The sequence below is a fragment of the Tenrec ecaudatus genome, chromosome 16 (assembly GCF_050624435.1).
Source record: "Tenrec ecaudatus isolate mTenEca1 chromosome 16, mTenEca1.hap1, whole genome shotgun sequence".
Taxonomy (NCBI): Eukaryota; Metazoa; Chordata; class Mammalia; order Afrosoricida; family Tenrecidae; genus Tenrec; species Tenrec ecaudatus.
Genome location: NC_134545.1, coordinates 4,539,886 through 4,557,095, shown reverse-complemented (window position 1 = coordinate 4,557,095; position 17,210 = coordinate 4,539,886). Strand labels below are relative to the sequence as shown.

General features: G+C 62.2%; 1 protein-coding gene across 21 annotated transcripts in view; it reads right to left on the bottom strand.

The window, feature by feature from the left end:
- NCOR2 (nuclear receptor corepressor 2) overlaps positions 1 to 17,210 on the bottom strand; it is a 130,583-nt gene that overhangs the window by 97,731 nt on the left and 15,642 nt on the right. For 17 of the 21 annotated variants that reach the window (XM_075533620.1, XM_075533619.1, XM_075533633.1 and 14 more), the window contains exon 2: positions 11,813 to 11,857. The exons of 2 other annotated variants lie outside the window; for them this stretch is intronic. The gene's annotated coding sequence lies outside the window, so the exon portion shown is untranslated. Of the gene's footprint in view, positions 1 to 265; positions 492 to 512; positions 742 to 11,812; positions 11,858 to 17,210 lie in introns of those variants that run through there. 2 more of the 21 variants (XM_075533624.1, XM_075533621.1) reach the window with 2 other exon arrangements.

Sequence of the window (17,210 nt, the reverse complement as noted above, 5' to 3'; positions counted from 1 at the left end):
GGCCTATTGTCCCAAGCCAGCCAGGCCTGACGCGCGCCGCCCTGATCGGAGCACCCAGGTCGCCTCCAGCCAGCTGCCCAGTGCCCACCAGGTCCCGGATCCAGCCCTCATGCCTGGCAGTGGGATGGGGGCTCCCTCAGGAAAGGGTCTCAGCCCCTGATAACAGCAGCCCCCTGGGCTCAGGCTGGCCCCCAGGCCACTGCCCACCCTCCATGGCCCCCACCACGCCTCCCTGCCCACCGGCGGGCCCGGTGACGCGTCTTACCCGAGCACATGATCAGCCTTCCGCTTACGCCAGCTTCAAACACAACTCGAAGAAACTCTCCCACACACAAAAAAAAGAAAGGCAGAAAGTGCCGGGTGCCAGGCGTGTTCAGGGGAGCCCGCACACACGCACGGTGCCGCTGGCTCGCACAAGCCACACCAGGGCCAACAGCAAGCCCATCCTTCCTTCCTCCAGGCTTCCACCCGAGAGCCGCCCACTCCGCTTCCCGCGAGACTACGGCTCCTACCGTGCCGGGCAGTCCCTGCGGCGCCCCAGGGACCGCAGCCAGGCCTGGCCCCCAGGTCTCGCCCGGTGCCCCCCGAGGGTGGGGAAGGCCAAAGGCCCCCGGCACCACAGGCAGTGCCACCCGACCCCACAGCAGCCGTCGCGCGGCCGAGAGCGCGGTTCCCGACTCCTGCCACTCCAGGCCCATCAACACAGGGAATTACATAAGTCCACTCCTCCCGTGTGGAAGCCAAAAGTGGAGCTTTTTCCCCCAGCCTTGGCAGTAAGTAATAATTCCTCATCGCCATGGTAACCCTGGCGCACTTCCAGCCGACACTCAGGAGCTCAAATACTGTGAGGCCTTTTTATAGCTCGGCTGGAAAACCTCTCCACTGTGCACTGGGGCGGGCGCCCGGGGCTGAGCCTCCTCCTCCTTAACCGTTTCCTCCCAGCCCTGCCCCACCCCCGGATCCTCCAGGCTCAGAGGAACCTGCACACCTCCATATCCCACCTGAAGTCACCTGGGTCAGGCACTCAAGTGAGGAAGAACTTGCTGCTCAGGTGCATGCACACACGTGTGACGTCCTCACGTGTCCACACGTAAGTACACATGAAAGCACATGTGCGCGGGCATGCATGTGCCCTTCCAGGCACACGTGCACAAGCTGCCCATGTGAATGCACAGCGGAGGGGTACACACGACGCGTGGGCACACACATGCAAGCACATGTATGCAGATACATGCACACATGACGTGCACACAGGCACCTGTTCACGCATGTGCACACAGTGTGCCGGGGCCCAGGGCAGAGGTGGGGGCTGACAGGGTGTGGGGCTCCTGGCAGGAGCAGCTCCACAACACGACGGGTCTCCAAGTCACCGGGGTGGGCGCTGCTCCTTGCAGGGGACCCTGGTGGCACTGACAGTGACACACTCTGCTCACCGGAAGGTCAGTGGTTCAAGTCCACTCAGAGGCACCTCACAAGAAAGGCCTGGCAATCTGTTTCCAAACACACGGACGCTAAAACCTTGCTGGTTTCTGTGCCCGGTGCTTCCCTGAGCTAGGGCCCTTTGGGGACAGCCTGCAGAGAGAGCAACGGGCCCAGAGAGGGCAAGTGGCTTGCCCACGGCTGCACAGGTGGAAACGGAGGGGAGGGAGGTGACGAGGCAAGGCCTGCCACCCGGGAGTCTCAGAGAGGATGTTCAGGAGGGTCCTGGGTGGACTGGCTCTGCACGAGTCCACGGCACGGCGCAAGCTGGGGCCCGAGGGCCTCTGCAGCTCAGAGGAAGTGGCCCAGTCTCCTCCAGGCCACGGGTCACATTTCCCTCAGGCAGTTCTCAGAGGCTTCCCCAGACCACCCCCCGAAGGTGGGAGTCTTTCCACTCCAAAGCCTTCCCTTGCCTGGGAAGCTTCGGCACAGAAAGCTGGGGGCACTCAGGGCAGCCTGCACAGCAGCCTCCCGCCTGCTTGCTCTCAACACAGCACTTGTCCACGGAGGGCAAAGGGGGCCAGCTCCAGACGCTGACAGCACCGGGCCAGAGGGCTCTTGCCCCTGCCCCTCGCTGGGGTCCCCCTGCGGTCACAGGTCATGAAGACTCGAAGGCGCCGAGAGCAAGCAGGGCCACACGGGGCACCTTCAGACACAACGAGGCCCCAAAGCAGACTTGACGCTGCAGGCAGCTGGTGTGTGGCTGCCTGCTCTGACGGCGGCGGCCCCAGGGCAGGCATCCTCCCTCCCAGTCCTGGGGTCGGGGAGGCCACACTCCCTCACGAGGCCTTGAGAGGATTCTTCCAGGTGGCCACCGCCCCCTCTCTTCCTGGGTGTCTGTCTTCCTTCATAAGGACACCATGCAGACGGATGTAGGAATCGCCTCTCCCAACAGCACCCACATCCCCGTCCTCAATTGAACGGAGCATATCTTCAAGCAGGGTCCCGATGTGGCCCCGAGGGGAGGGCTTCCACACACATCTTGGAAGCAGGAGGAAGAGGACCACTCAAAGACGTATGGAGCCGTGAACACCAGTCTCCACATCCCTAAGACCAGAAGGAACCCATGGTGCGGGCGACCACCCCCAACTGCCCAGGCAGGGATCACAGCAGAATGCTCACAGAGGGGAAAGGTGGAATAAAACTCGAGACCATTTTTTAATAATTAAAAAAAATTTTTGTAATTTTTAAAAATTAAGAAAAACTCAAAACCGGCTTAGAGTGGTAGAACCCCCCAAAACTGTCCCTTGGTCACTGTTCCAGTCTGGACCTGCACCCACCTCTGTGGCTCAGTTTCCAGCCAGACCATAAAGCAGGTCTATAAGAACAGCATCATGGGAGGAGAGGGGGGCGCACCATTGAGTGACCCATCCAGATCACAAGGGCAGTGTGACCCCAAGGCAGAGTGAGGGGTGAGGAGAGGCGGCGGCATGGAAATGGGGACCTAGGGCGGTAGTGGAAGGAAGGACGGGGCCTGGAGGGGCGGCCATGAATGTATGGGGCTGCTGGAAGTGACATTGGTGGCCGACTGTGGACTTCACCCACCCACTGACAACAGTCCAGCACCATGGACCCCAGGGACCCCTGCCGGAAAAGCAGTGGAGCCGCTTTGGGCTGTTTGTGTGGGGGTGTGGAAGCTGGGAAGTAAAGTGCATCCTAGAATGAGCCTCAGATCCTGGGCCCTCAGGCACTGCACAGGCAGGAGGCTCACAGCCAGACGCCAAGCAAGGGTCTTGTCCAGTGTCCAGGCCCGGCCGGAGGGGACCCCGTTTCCTTCCTGTCCGCAGGCTGGCTTGCTTCTGGCCAGACACCAAGACGAGCCTGGCCAGGGGACTATTTTTATCTCTTCCTGGCCCCACCACGCGCTGTGACCTGGAGACAGCTCGCTCTCAGCTCTCGACAGCCTCCACCCACCCCCGCCCCCCCCGAGAGAAGGCATTTCCAACCCGAATCACAGCCGCACAGTGGCTGCAAGGATTGTACGGACAGCAGCATCCTGCACCCGCTCCCTCCAGAGTCTACTGATGAGCCCCCCGTCCACGGGAGCTGACCGGACATCCAGCACAGCCTGACAATGGCCACTGGTCTGGGGAACAGAGCTGGGGTGCCCTGTTCCTGGGGGTGTGGGGGAGCGATGTGGAAAGGGCTCAGGGAAGGTACCCTGCATCATTGGCCATGCCCTCCTCGGCAGACGCTGGCCCAGCAGGAATGGGTGTATCAAGGGGGCAGGCAGCTGAGGACAAGGGCAGGGAAGTGGGGTACAGGTCACACAACCCACCTGGGTCTGTCCTCCAGCCAAGGTGGCCAAGTGCCGCCATCGGGGACTTCACACAGCAGCTGTGTGTGCCAGGGACGCAGCTGGTGTCCTTGCCTGTGAGCACGCCACTCAACCTCCTTTGTCATGTGGTCCCCTCCGTGTCTCTCGTTTCTGCTCCTACAAGGTCACTTGTCCATGGAGTGGGGACCTGAGCCCAAGAGGGTTCACCCCCAGGCCCTAGCTATCCTGGCACATACACCTTGTGCCCAAACAGAGCCATGTGGGACCCACGGGGCCCACTACAGCACCCAGGTCCTCATGGAACGGGGTCCTGTGGTCTCCCTTATACACCCAGCGGCCACTTAGCCAGCACAGCCCAGGAACCCGGGCCCCTGTGAGGCCAGCTCCATGGGGGGGGACGGGGGGGGACTGGCAGCAACGGGTGCCAAGGGTGAGGAACCCTGCGGTGACAAGTCATCAGAGCTCTGCCCAGTGACCCTGACAGGGCTATGCTTGGTTTTAACAGAGGTCACTCATTCTCACAGCCGCGGGCAGCTGGTGGAGCTGACCACTCACCGGGGCACCCCTTTGGGTGGCACCACACGGTGACGGCCGTGGCTGCACAGCATGAGGGTGGCCGCTGCTCTGGTCTTGTGGTTGGAGGAGGGGGGCCTGGGGAACACTCCAGGCGCCACCGGGTGGACCACAGGGGCCAGACCAGGGAAGGACAGGCCACAGCAGCACCTTGACAGTCCCATGGGTGCTGGTATCCCATCTCACGTACAGGGAGACAGGCGGAGGGCAGGGGAGGGTGGGGTCTGCACTGCTACACACACTGGTCCCACAGCTCCAGCAACAGCACCTCCAGGGGGCCGGCCTGAAACCACTGGAAAAGGAAGAGCCAGGCTCTCGGGAGACCACCCCCAAACCCTGGAGGCACCCAGGCCCCGGACGCTCAAGTGCATTCTACAGAGTTTTACCCAGAGAAGCCTACCCGAAGAGGGCCAGAGGGGCCACCAGGCAAGCTCCTCTCAGGCCACACACTGAGTGTGGACACAGAGCTCCCCCACACAGCCCAGCACTGCCCTTCCTACGGCTCAGGGCCCGGGGCACTGTCCAGGAGCTGAAGCCAGCCTCGGCTGAGTGGGTGTTCTCTGCCACCCTTGGGGCCATGACACGGTGTCTGTGGTCAGCAGGGAGCTCTGCACTCGTCCCCAGGCACCTGGCTGTATCCCTGACCCTATCCTCTGGACAGTCAATGACCCATAGCAGGGCGATCAATGCCTGACCTCCCTATCACACTGACCCCAGGGCTGACGAGGACCTAAGCGTTCCACGGACCCGGCCAACAAGACTGTAAAAGCCCCGGGGGGACTGGGAGTCCAGGATTCAGGGAGCTGTGCCATGCACCTCCTCTCCGCCCCAGCACCAAATCCCCTCCCGCCACAGTCGGAGCCTTGGCTCCTGCATGACACAGGCGGCTTCTGGGGCGCACCCGGCCTGTGCACCTGCTGTTCCCTCGCCTGGACGCCCTTCCACAACTGGGTCCTCACGGCCCAGGGCCCAGCTCAAAGGGCACCTCCTCACACACCGCTCTCCTTCCACCTGCAGTAAGCCCAAACCGGGCCCGAGCGGCCACGGCCACACCGGCAGCCGCATCCACGGCCGCCATCTTCCCAGGTGAAGGAGCCCCAAGGCAGACCACTGATGGCAAAGCTCAGTGGTTCAAACCCACTAGCCGTTCCCTGGGGGAAAGACGAGGCTGTCCGCACCCACATAGGTTCATTCCCTACCTTGGAAGCTACGCCTGGGTTTCACTAGGGGGTCAGACTCTACAGCAGTGGGTTGTATTGTTGTGTTTTGAATCTTCTAGAAGCACGAGTGTGTGTCCCCATTCGTCATAGCCCGGAGCAGCTGGTGGGTCCAAATCTTTGCAGCTGAGCACTCACCCCCATACACCAGGGTCCCTGCCGTTAGCCACCAGCAGCTGCCTGCCCGTCGGTGCTGTCTCCACCCCCGCCCTCCCCAACAGCTGTGGGTACAGTGCCAGGCCTGGAGATGTGTCTGCACCTACCCAGGGCCAGGCACAGATGCAAACACCCAGAGGCCATGTGGACGCCTGGCCGGCTGCTGCAAGGAAGAAGCAGGGCCTGCACCACGCTGCCCGGTTCCACCAACCTGGAGCAGCTGCCCTGTGAGCCTGAGGTCAGGCTCGGCCATGGACCCTGGGGGTGGTCCTGCTGAGAGGGGTAGACCAGCTCCCGGCAACAACACCCCACACCAGGGTTTCCCAGAGAGCTGCAGGCAGACGTCGGTGCGGCCAACACCAGTCAGGACAACAGTGAGAGGCCCTGTGCTGTCCAGTGGATCATCCTGACCCACAGTGACTGCTCGATGGGGCAGAACTGCCCCGCAGGCTTTTCTAGGATATCCCCTTGAGGGGGGGGGGGGTGCAGGGTAGACCCAAGGGGCAGCTGTGCCCGGTGCTGTGGGGCGGGAGCCGTGACGGGGGCAGACTGCCCCGCTGCTTTCCCACTCAGCGGCCTTGGTTGCAACCACCAACCTTGAGCTCCATTAGTGGCTCAGCTGCTGGGCTGCGGGCTCCCGATCCGGAAGGAACCGCCTGCCTCTATAGTCAGTGCCAGCTGTGCCAGCTCTTCCAGGCAACCCTCCTGGATTGCCCTCACCTTAGGAGCATCTCGGAGACCCTGAATGACTCTCCACCAAAGACTCTCCTCGGCTCCCCCCGAAGACGGGCACGGCTGGCTTCCGTGGCCCAGACAGCTCAAGGTGGCAAGGACCTCAACGCAGCCAGCCACGCCCATGCAGCCCAGCCCTGTGCTTGTCCTGGACAGCGGGCAGCTCAGACTCCTGGCCTTGCTCCCTGTCTGGAGAAGGGGTCAGCTGACAACACGCACAAACCCTGGGGCCACAAGGCCTGGCCCCCAGGGGCCAGAGGGGTGGGTGCACAGCCACGGGACCCCAACCCCAAACCCCAGGGCCACCGAGATCCCTGGAAGACAGCCCCCCTACCCGCACCCCCCAGCTGGGAACAGGGGTGACTATCAGACGGAAGGAGGCGTACGTCAGAGCCGAAGATTAAAGACTAGTGCAATAATCGGGCAGGCATCCATCCGTAATTATGAATCTGATGTAATTAGGCACCCCACTAACTTCATTACTTATTTATTTATGGGATTGCTTATTTAATTTACGGCCTCCTTCCCCGAAAAGCCATCTCGGCTGACACTCCCCAGGCGGGGGCAGAGGAGAAGACAGGAGACACCCTTCCACCCCACCCCCATGCCTGGGCTTCCCTGGTCATGTGATCACTTCACCTGAAGAGTTCCCCCAAAGCCCGTGAGACGGGACAGAGGCTGCCCCAGCTCCCGCTGTGGCCTCCCGTGCGTCCGGCCCTGACCCAGCAGGGCTGCTGGGGAGGATGGGTGCTCGGCCTCCTGCCTCCTCGCCCCACCACTTTCTGAACCTCAAATCCTCGTGTGTGAAACGCACACGTCCCGCCTTTAGCGAGAACCACCCTGAGGCCGAGACCCCAGCAGACAGGAAACAACGACTCCGACACCGACTGGCGGGTGCTCAGAAAGTGCATCTGAGAGGTGCTGCCCACTGGGGCCAGCAGTCCCACTGCCTGGGTGCTCCCGGAGGGCAGGAGACATGCACACCGTGCCCTGCAGCCCAGTGCCCCCAAACCGGGGAGCACCTGAGCCCAGGAACCAGCAACCAGAGAGCTGAGCACCAAGAGACTGTCCGGCGCGATGCCGCCACCCGGCATTGTGGGGCGTTCCAGAATGCCACAACAGCAGGACGGGGGCCGCTTCTGGTGCGGGGACTTCCTGGGGTGGCACAGCTTGACGGAGCTGGTAAACACGGGTGCTGATTCTCTGCCCATCTAGGACCGCAACACCTAAAATGGGCGACCCCATGAGGTTACACCTCAGCAGATCCACAGGGAGCCGAGGCTGCTGACCAAACAGGCTGCAGCGAGCCTGCCCACAGGCGTCCGACAGAAAGGCCTGTGGGTCACAGTCCGGCTCTGACCAGGGCGGACGGCCGCGTGTCAGAACTGCCCCACAACCCTTCGTTTTTCTTTCTTTCAAGTTTTAGAGTAAAACCTGCCAGAGGAGATCCACAATTCACAACAAACCCACTGCCATCAAATTGATTCTGACACGTACGGACCAGCTTTGGGATCTCATTGCAGCTGGTGGGTTTGAACCGTCGACTCTGTGGTTAGTCGCCCAATGCTTAGAGCACTTCCCCCCAGGCTCCTGGCAAGGCAGGGCTGTGACGGTGCACTCCACAGAGCAGGAGCTGCTCAGGGGGCAGCACCAGCCCCGGCCCTGGCCCAGCAGAAGCCTCCCTGTGTGCAAACACACGCACGCACGCACACACATGCCCAGCATGGACAGGACTCTGGCCAGGGCTCCTGTTCCTGCCCTGATACCTGCTGCCCAGGATTCCCGGCTCTGCACAAACACCCCCCTTCCTGAAGGGCCTGTGGGGAGAAGCTGGTCCTGCAAGCCATTTCCAGAATGAGCAGAGCCTTCCAGGAGCTCTTGGTGGCTCAAGCGATCTGATTGCTCTCCCGGGTGCCAGGCAAAGGTCACCCTGGAGCTCCCCCACCCAAAAAACAAGTTCCCACCACTGATGGGCAAAGGGACAAGGATGGTCGTAGTTAAGGATGGGGGAGGGGAGGCTCCTGGCCCTGGCAGTCTCAGTGCCCTGTCAGGCGTGTGAGCCTTAGTGGGCCCCATGTCCCCCGGGCGTGATTAGCATCCGTCTGCAGACAGACACAGGCAGACACGCTCAACTGTCAGCCGCCCGGCCGCCATCAGAGGCTCCATTAATTGCTGTCATTTGAGGGTGGCCTGTGGGGAGGCGCAGGGAGTGGAGGGAAGAAACAGGAGCCGGCAGGGAGATGGATAGAGGAGCAGGGAGTGGGGAGGGGGGGACGGGCAGGAGGGGAGATTAAGTGGGCCATCCAGGGCAGAATGGGGGCAGGGAATGGTGTTGTGAGGGAGGAAGCACCTCAGCCGGGCAGACAAGCGGGTGCACCCATTGCCCGGGCACGGCAAACAAAGTCCCAGAGAGCAGAGGAACTGCTACGTCAGACCCCTGGCGCCCGGTGAGAGTATGTGCGTGCGCACAGCGTCTGTCTGACTGCCGGGGGAGCGGGGTTCTCCAGCTCACAGCACACAGCACCTAAATGCCCAGAGGAGGGTACTGGATTCCAGGATCAAGCTCCAGCTGAGCCCCTGCCCCACCAGCTAGGGGGCTCAGCATGTCTCCCCTGCGCCTACTGCTGAGTGTGCCACAGCCCTGCAGGAGCCTCCCATCACTGGCACAGAGAGTCGGATGGAGCCAGGCCTTCCTGAGCCTGTTTCCCGGCCAGTGAAGATGGGGCACTGGGTGGGGTGGCTTGGAAATCTACAGAATTCCCGTGGGACACATACCCTTATCACGGTAGTTCTCAGGAAGGCCAGTTCCCCACCCCCACCAGAACTCTCCAAATGCAAGATTCTAGAGTCCCCCCCCCCGCACCCCCTGAATTTGCCATCAGGGCTTGGGTTGCTCAGGGAATGCCAATCCCCCCTGCCCCCAGCTGCCCGAGTCAATCCTGCTCTTTCCAGCGCTTGTCCTTGGGCCCAGGGGTTCCTGGGAGCAGGATGGCAGCTTCCTGGGGAGAAGGGGGGCGCTGCCCCTCCCCCGTCTGCATGCCTCCCTCCCCCATCAGACATGATGGATCCGGGCGCGGGGGGTGGCGCGGGGGGAGGAAGGGGGGAGGCCTAAGTGGTTACAGACAAAAAGCCCTTTTATCGTCCTCGGGTGGCTCCCTGGCATGACAAGCAGATAACTCAGCCAGGAGGAAGGCTCCCCATCAGGCCAGGATGGGATTGATGAGGGCGGCGGGGACGAGGGGGAGGGCGGAAAAGCACCCCCAGCCCCGGTGGCCTCCTGACTTCCAATCTCAAAGATGCCCGGCGGCCAGCAGAGAGCCTCGCTGATCGGGTGGCCCGCACCGCCTCTCCTCCAGGCTGGGGGCACCTGGAAGTGGTTCCCCCTCTCTGCCTACTGTGGGCGGGGTGGCGGGGGCAAAAGCTCAGGAGCAGAGAGCGCCCCCTCCTCCCAGGGGGAGAACACCAAAACCGGCTGCCAGTGTTGGGCCTGACTCAGGTCTGACTGCAGCCAGCTGCTCTGCGGCCTCCCAGCTCCCCCTCGGTGGGTCTGGATCCCCAGGGGCAGCTGGTCATCCCAGCTGCTGACAGTGACGTTCCTGGTACAGAACTTAACCCGTGGTGCCACCGGAGTGCCTCGAAGAAGAAGTCACCCAGCTCAGGGCTTTCCCGGCCCCCCAGAGCCCTGTCCAGCAGAGCCCTGCCCTCCTCACAAGAACACGGCTGACTTCCCACAGGCCCACCCCATGCCCTCGGTTACACCCCAAGCCCCACGCACTCCCCAAGCAACCTCCTGCCTCCTCCCCACCCCTGACTGGACTCCTGTCTTCACTGCTGGGGGCCGTGTCCCCAGGAAGCTTTCCTCAGGCCCAGGTCTCTGCCCCACACCACAGGCCATGCACCTCAGAACCACACATGCCTACCTACTCTGCCACACCTGTGCTCTGCCACCGGCCCCAAAGGGGCATGCACATGACAACCTGCACCATCCAGGAGGGAAAACAGAGAGAGGCATGGGCCGGGGACATGCCCGGGGCACCTGGGGCCAGGAGGGTTCATGCTTAGGCAGCCTCTGAGCTGAAGTACCACCGAACACTGAATGCTACCCGGAACCTTCTATGACCTGCCTGCCTTATCTTCCCTCTGCCCCCCACCGCCCTGCATCCAGAGCCCTGCCTGCCCTTCAGGGCCCCCTCCCCTTCCACCCCTGATGACAGGGGGCAGGCCTTCTGTCTGCTGGGCTGTGGAGGGGGCACTCTGGAGAGTCTGCCGGGTTCCCTGGAGCGTCAGGGAAGGTCTCGTGTCCCGGGTGGCTTCCAGCTGCCCCGGCCCTGCACCACCTCGCGGTCACCGCCAAATTCCAGTCTCGGTGACAATGCACCCACGTGTCAGTCAGTCCATCTTTTACTTTGCTGCCCTTCTCCGGGGACTGGTCCTTCCTGACGAGGTGTGCGCCCTCTGGCTTCCAAGGAGCATGTGGCCTGTCTGTCCACAGCACCGCCACCAATCCCCAGATTCAAAGGCGTAAGGGCTCCCTCCCCCCTGCTCCCTGGCTATCACCCACAGGTGCCCGAGGGGGATGAAGACCACGGCGTGGGTCAAGCGCCCCTCAGGCCTAAAAGGGGCGTTCCTGCCCCTAGCAATGGAGAGGGGTCGCCTGCATGCGCACCAGCATTTGGCTCCCCGGCTGCTGCCTGCAGGGCGAGACCTGGGTCCAGGTCAAACCCGCGGCCCTGTGACTGCTGACCGCCGCGGGGTGCCTGACCCAGTGGTGAGGGAAAGACCATGGCTTTGGCCGAGTGCTCTTCAGCTATGACGCGGCATCTCTGTGGCCCTGGAATCGGGGAGTCACCAGACGGACGTACCCTGTGCTCACTGCTTCTGCCTTGGCTGCCCCTGTGGCACCCCTCATCCCAAAGCCACCCGTCTCCCAGGTGCTCTTACCACGCCCCCCCGCCCCCCGTTTTCAAAGGGAATCTCAGGCATCCTCCTCTCTCCGAGGGCAGTGATCACAGTGGCCAGCCTGAGACACACACACACACCCCACAGCACCCACCACCGAAGCAGCCAGCCCACTGGGGTCCCCCTGACAGTGTGCAGGGGCCACTGTGGGAGTACAGGGGTCCACAAGCCCGAGACAGAAACCACCGCTCAGGGCACCCGTTGACGGCACACTCTCAGCCAAGAGCTAGACCACCAAGGACCCCACAGACGCCCCGCCGATCCCCGTCCTGCCGGAACCTGGCACACACCACAGCGGTCAGGTGGGACCTGGCTGCCCAGCAGCTCTGAGGTCCCCTCCTCCGACCACGAGAAGGCCCGCACATTCTGCAATTCTCGAGGACGGCGACTCGGGGCAGACGCGAAGGAGCCAACCTACCAGAAACCGCAGGCAGCAACGCGGTGTGCTCCAAGGCTCCGGGGCCTGCAGGAGAGAAGACAGGGGTCTGGTTAGGGACACTCAGCTCCTGCACAGCACAGGGGCCGGACCGGTACCATGGCACACACTCTTCCTCACAATCACCTTGGCTGATTCCGGGGCGGGGACAGGGGACACCACCCAGGCTCAGAAGGTCCTACAGCGGAACAGCCAGTGGCTCAGCTAGGGTGCCAGCCCACATGCCAGACAGAGTCACTGTGAAATCTCCCCATGAGTCAACCAGAAGAGCCGACCCCTCGGGCGGCTGGGGAGGGGGGTGGAGTACGGGAGAGGAGCCGGTTCCCACTCCCAGGAGGTGCCCCAGCAGGCACCAACAGTCACCCCTCCACCCACAGAGAGGCCCAGCCTCTCAATCTGCAGAGGAACCAAACCACAGTGTGTAACCGGTGCGGCGGTGTGAAGGAGCTGGCACCTGAAGCGGATCACTGCCCCCTTTGAGAACCACTGGGCCAGCATGTGGGTGGCTGGGCAGTGAGAAACGAAAACCAGGCCTGAGTGTGCCCCCACAACGGCCGCCAGGAGCCAGTCCTGGCACGCATGCTCTCGGGGCTTCTGCCAGCGACTTGTGCAGAGGCGATCGATCGCCAGACCTTTCTTCCTGGGGCCTCCACATGCACCTGAACCTACGGCATTCTGGTGAGCAGGTGGGCACCACTGCCCAGGGTACCTAGTCCCCGCCCACACAGACAGAGGCACTCACGTGCAAGAAGGAAAACCAGCCAGTCGCACATGAGGGAAACGGACAAGAGACTAGGACAGATGTGTGCACCTGCATAGGGAGAAACAGGTGGAACTGTGAGGTGCAGCCGGCCAGCAGAAACAAAAACATACTCAGAGAAGGCAGGAGGGACGGGGCAGCACTGAGCGTGGCTCAGAAGGTAGAGAACGGGATGGTTCGCCAACACCGGCGGGAATGGCAAGCCCACTCCTTACACGGATGGCCTCACACATCCCTCCAGGTGGGTTCCAGGCCACGGGAACTCTGCAGGCACGCGTCCGGTCGGGTAGTGGGTGACTGCGCCCTGGGCCACTGACTGGAAGGTCGGCGGTTCAAACCCACCCATCGCTCTGACATAGAAACAATGCAGCTCTCTGCTCCCAATGAGACTTGAGCCTGAGAAACACACACACTCCCTCTGGCCTGTGCTGTCACCGTGAGTTGGGGTCAACTAGATAGAATCGAGGTTGAGCTTTGCGGCGCCTCCTGCGTGGGAATGCAAGGTCTGTGCTGTACTGCGGTCAACAGAGACGGTCCACGTGGCCAAGAATGACCAGCAGGGGCACAGAGGCGGCAGGGAGCCCGCGCTGTTGGGGAAGTGCAGCCTGGGGCGCAGTCAAGGTGAGGCTGCCACATTTGCTTAAAAGCCCAGCCCCAGGGAAGACAGACGTGGATCCCATGGGAAGCCGAGCCCACGCCTGCCACAGAGGTTCGACCCTGGACGTGCAAAGGACGGAAGGGGCTTCTGAATGTCCATGGGAACTCGCTTCATCTTTTCACTCAGTTGTCCAGGAGCGTTCGGAAGCCCCTCCTGTCCCCACAAGGCCAACCGGGGAACCTGAGGTCCACCTGAGCTCCCACACCGGTTGGCACCCCTAATGCAAAGGGGGTGGATGCAGGCAAGGGCATGAGGAGGAGGAGGACAAGCAACCCACGGGGCCCTGGATAAGCACCGGTCGCCCGAAGTATAAGACAGGGTTCTCCAGAGAAACAAAACCAGGACACTTATGATTATATATATAAGAGGATAGGCTTATACAGTGAAAATGAATACAACAGCTAATTAGTCCACACAGCAGTGCAGAGGGCTCAGTTCAACTCACTTCCATGGACTGGTTAATATACTGGAAGTCCTTCAACGCATGTGGGCTGCCGGGTCCCAGGTCAAGGAAGCAGACTGTGGAGTCCTCCCTCGGGCAAGGCAGGCAGTCTGCCCACAGGAAGTAGACAGCAGGTGGGTCAGCAACTGTGAGCACCTCCGACGCAAACAAAGCAAGGCGGCGGAATCCACCCATGTCCGTACTAGCAGCATGGGAAGTAGGTCTGGAAGGAGCCTCAAGCTCTAGTTGACAGAATCCACGGATTGGTCTGGCCCACACATGGTGTGCTCACAGGTTTCGGCAGAGAACTAGCTACAGCAGCAGCCGCACACAAGAAAGGGGGGCGGGCCTTGCAGAGCCATTTATCTCTTTGCCCTCCAATCAAACTGCCACCTGAGTAATCCCACGTGTTCCTATTGGCCAGGTTGGCACAATAAACTTGACTATCCCACAGGATGTGCGCATCCACCTGTGCAGTCTGAGAGTGCACTGGGTAAAGGTACTGCAGCCAGAGCCCGAAGTCCCCCCCTCTCACCCCACCCCCCAATAACTGTGACCCCTGGCAAGTGCCGAGCCCTCTCCCTCTCTCAGAGCTCAGCAATTCCATCTGGGAAATGGGTCCATTCCTTCCTGTTCTCAGACTGGGGACAGCAGTGCACAGAGCAAAGGGCCAGATGCAGGTCTCTGGGTTCAGAGCTCGGCTCCACAGGTCCTGGCTGTACCACCTGCCCAAGACCAGCTTTGCCTCGGGGATCCCCGGTTGTCACCTCTCCAGAACAGGAGCAGAGGCAGTAACAGTGGCCTCCCAGGATGCCAAGGCTATGGTGTTGGCACGCAGTGGGCAGCCCCTTCTGGGGTGGTTGCTGAGCAGCCGTGCCCCGCCTCTGCCACACTGCCAGCCTTGGCAGACCCCCATCTGGAAGGGCAGCTGCAGGCGGGCCCTGGGAACAAACCCCGTTTCTTCCCTGCCTTTTTTCTTCTAAGTTGCTTTGAGGCTTTTGGCTTTTCATTCCCTGAGATGCCGGAGGGGGGGGGGCACTTGCACTCAGCATGCAGTCTGCAGCAACTCCAGACATGGCCCCCTGCAGGAGGGCCAAGCCCCGCATGGCCTGCGCATGACCTGTCAGCAGCTCAGGCCGGGCCAGTCAGTGGGGGGGCTTCTCCAGGGGCACGGGGAGACCCCAGTTCGCTGACACAGGTCCTGCCTGGATGGAGGCTGAGAGCCTACGTCCTCATCATCAGCCCCACAAGGCCATGGAGTCCTCCTCTGTCAGGCGCATCCGGCCCTCCACTCTGCCACCAGGCCCAGCTGAGCACCACCTTCTCCTCCAGGAGGCCCTCCCAGATCACCCGAGTCACATACCCTGCTTGATGCACCCCCAGGCAGCGCCCAAACCAGAGGCAGAGGCCCATTCATGAAGACCAGGCTCGGCACGCAGCCAGCCAGAAGGAAGATGTCCCTGAGGGAGGGCAGAGGCCAGAGGAGGCTGGCAGAGCAGAGGTGGGGAGGACGACCCTGAGTGGGGAGGGCACTGGAGCACAGGGTGGGGGGGGGAGGAGGAAGAGGAGGAACAGAGGAGGAGGACGCGGCCAGCAGAGCTAGGGTGTGAGTCCTGGGCCAGAGGGGCCTGGATGGGGCTGTGAGTGGGCTTTACTTCTGGGCTGAGGCCACAGGAAGGACATGCTAGCATAACCAACAGCCAGAATGATGCCCCCTGGCCAGCTGGCCCCCGTCTCTCATCACGTGCAGGACACCAGTGTCCCTCCCTCCATCAGAGCCACAGACCCCAGGGAAGCCTGGCTCCCAGATGCTGGCTCTGCAGGTTGAGGCCACTCTTGTCCCCTCACCGCAATAGGGAGCAGCCCAGGCAGCTGACACAAGGGCTGCTGGGAGGGATCCCGGCAGGCTGGAAGGAAGGGGGAGGGTCCTTGCAGGGGTCACATCAAGTTCAAGGGGCTCTGACCAAGTACAGGGAGTGCGGTGCTGGGCAGGGAGGGGTGCAGGACCACAGGGAGGGGGCACATGACCCACTCCTAAGGGGACCTCGAGCACATTCGGGGGACCACTCGCACTGCCAGCAGCAACAAGGTCCCCGAGATGTGACAGTCCACCCTGTAACAAATCACACACGCCCCCACCCCACCCCCAGATTCCTAGCCAAGTCTGAACAAGTGCAGCCCAACAGCAGCCCCTGGGCCCCCACCACCTTGGCTTGCCACCCCCAAGGTCGCAGGCAGGCAGGGACCACACAGGCCCCCCTCCACTATCTCAGGCAGCAGCCCCCCTCATCTCTCTGGGCTCCACCTGAGGGGGGCAGCAACCAGAGGAACCCACCCAGCAAGGCAATGACAGCAGTGGTGGGGACTGTCCTGGTCCCATTTCATGGATGGGGAAACTGAGGCCTGGCATGAGCGGGATTCAGTCATCTGGTGTCGACGTGGTCCTCTGCCCTCACTGATCGCCCCCTTTGGTTCCGTGCCCCAGGGTGGCTCAAGGCAGAGAAAACAGCCGCAGGGGGCGGGCAGTGGCCATCAAGGAGCGGGACCCACCAGACTCATGGAGGGAAGGGGAGCCGGGGCTCTGGGGAACAGTCAGTGTCCACAGGCTGGCTCCCTGCCAGACCGAGGGGGGAGCCAGACAGCCTTAGAGTTGTCATCTGCCTGCCACCTGTGTGTCCCCCACATCCCCACACCAACACCACCCACCACCCCACAGGCAGACTGAGGAGCCCAGAGTGCGTCCACCCGGGAGCTTCCGCCCTGCCAGGGCCCCCTCCTACATACAGCCAAGGAGCAGAGGGCCCAGGAACCACCAGGGGGGGGGCCACAAGGGGGGGAGGGGGGCAAGGGACGGAGCAGGCTTCACATGCAGCCCTCATTCCAGAAACCACTCCTCGGGGCCCCAACCTGGCCCACAGCAGTCACTAGCGCGCCTCCTGCCTGTGGGTCTATCTGGCCTGGCCAGTCCAGGACTGAGATGGTGGGCCCGCTCCCTGGCGCCAGGAGGCCTTCTGCTGTATGGCCTAACCTTCACCTTGAGGCCAAAATGCACAAGGTTCTATTTGGAACATGCGTGAATCAGACACAACACAGATGCAGCTCCTTCGGTGTATGCTCGTCAAAACACATGTCCCACCGGTCACTCCGAGCGGGAGGAGGAAGTCTGTGGGCCTTGGTTTGAAGCCCCATGAGGGAGAGGGTGCAATCATGTTCTGCTGGGTTACCCCAGGTCAGAATTGACTTGGTGGCAGGGGGTCACACACAAAACACAGATGATCACTGTGGGCAGTGGGTGGGGGCAGCATGCTGGAGGGGTGACTGTAGGAGTCTCCTGTCCAGCTGGGCACCTCCTTCAGCCAGCCTGATTCCCCTCTATGCTGTGTGACCAGGGCCAAAGCTCTTGCCCTCTCTAAGCCTTGGCCTCCCCACCTCCACCACCCACAATTCCACGGGCTCTAACAAGTCCCCCTGGGCACTGGGAGGACAGATAGAGGACAGGCAGTGCTGAGTGGGCCTGATG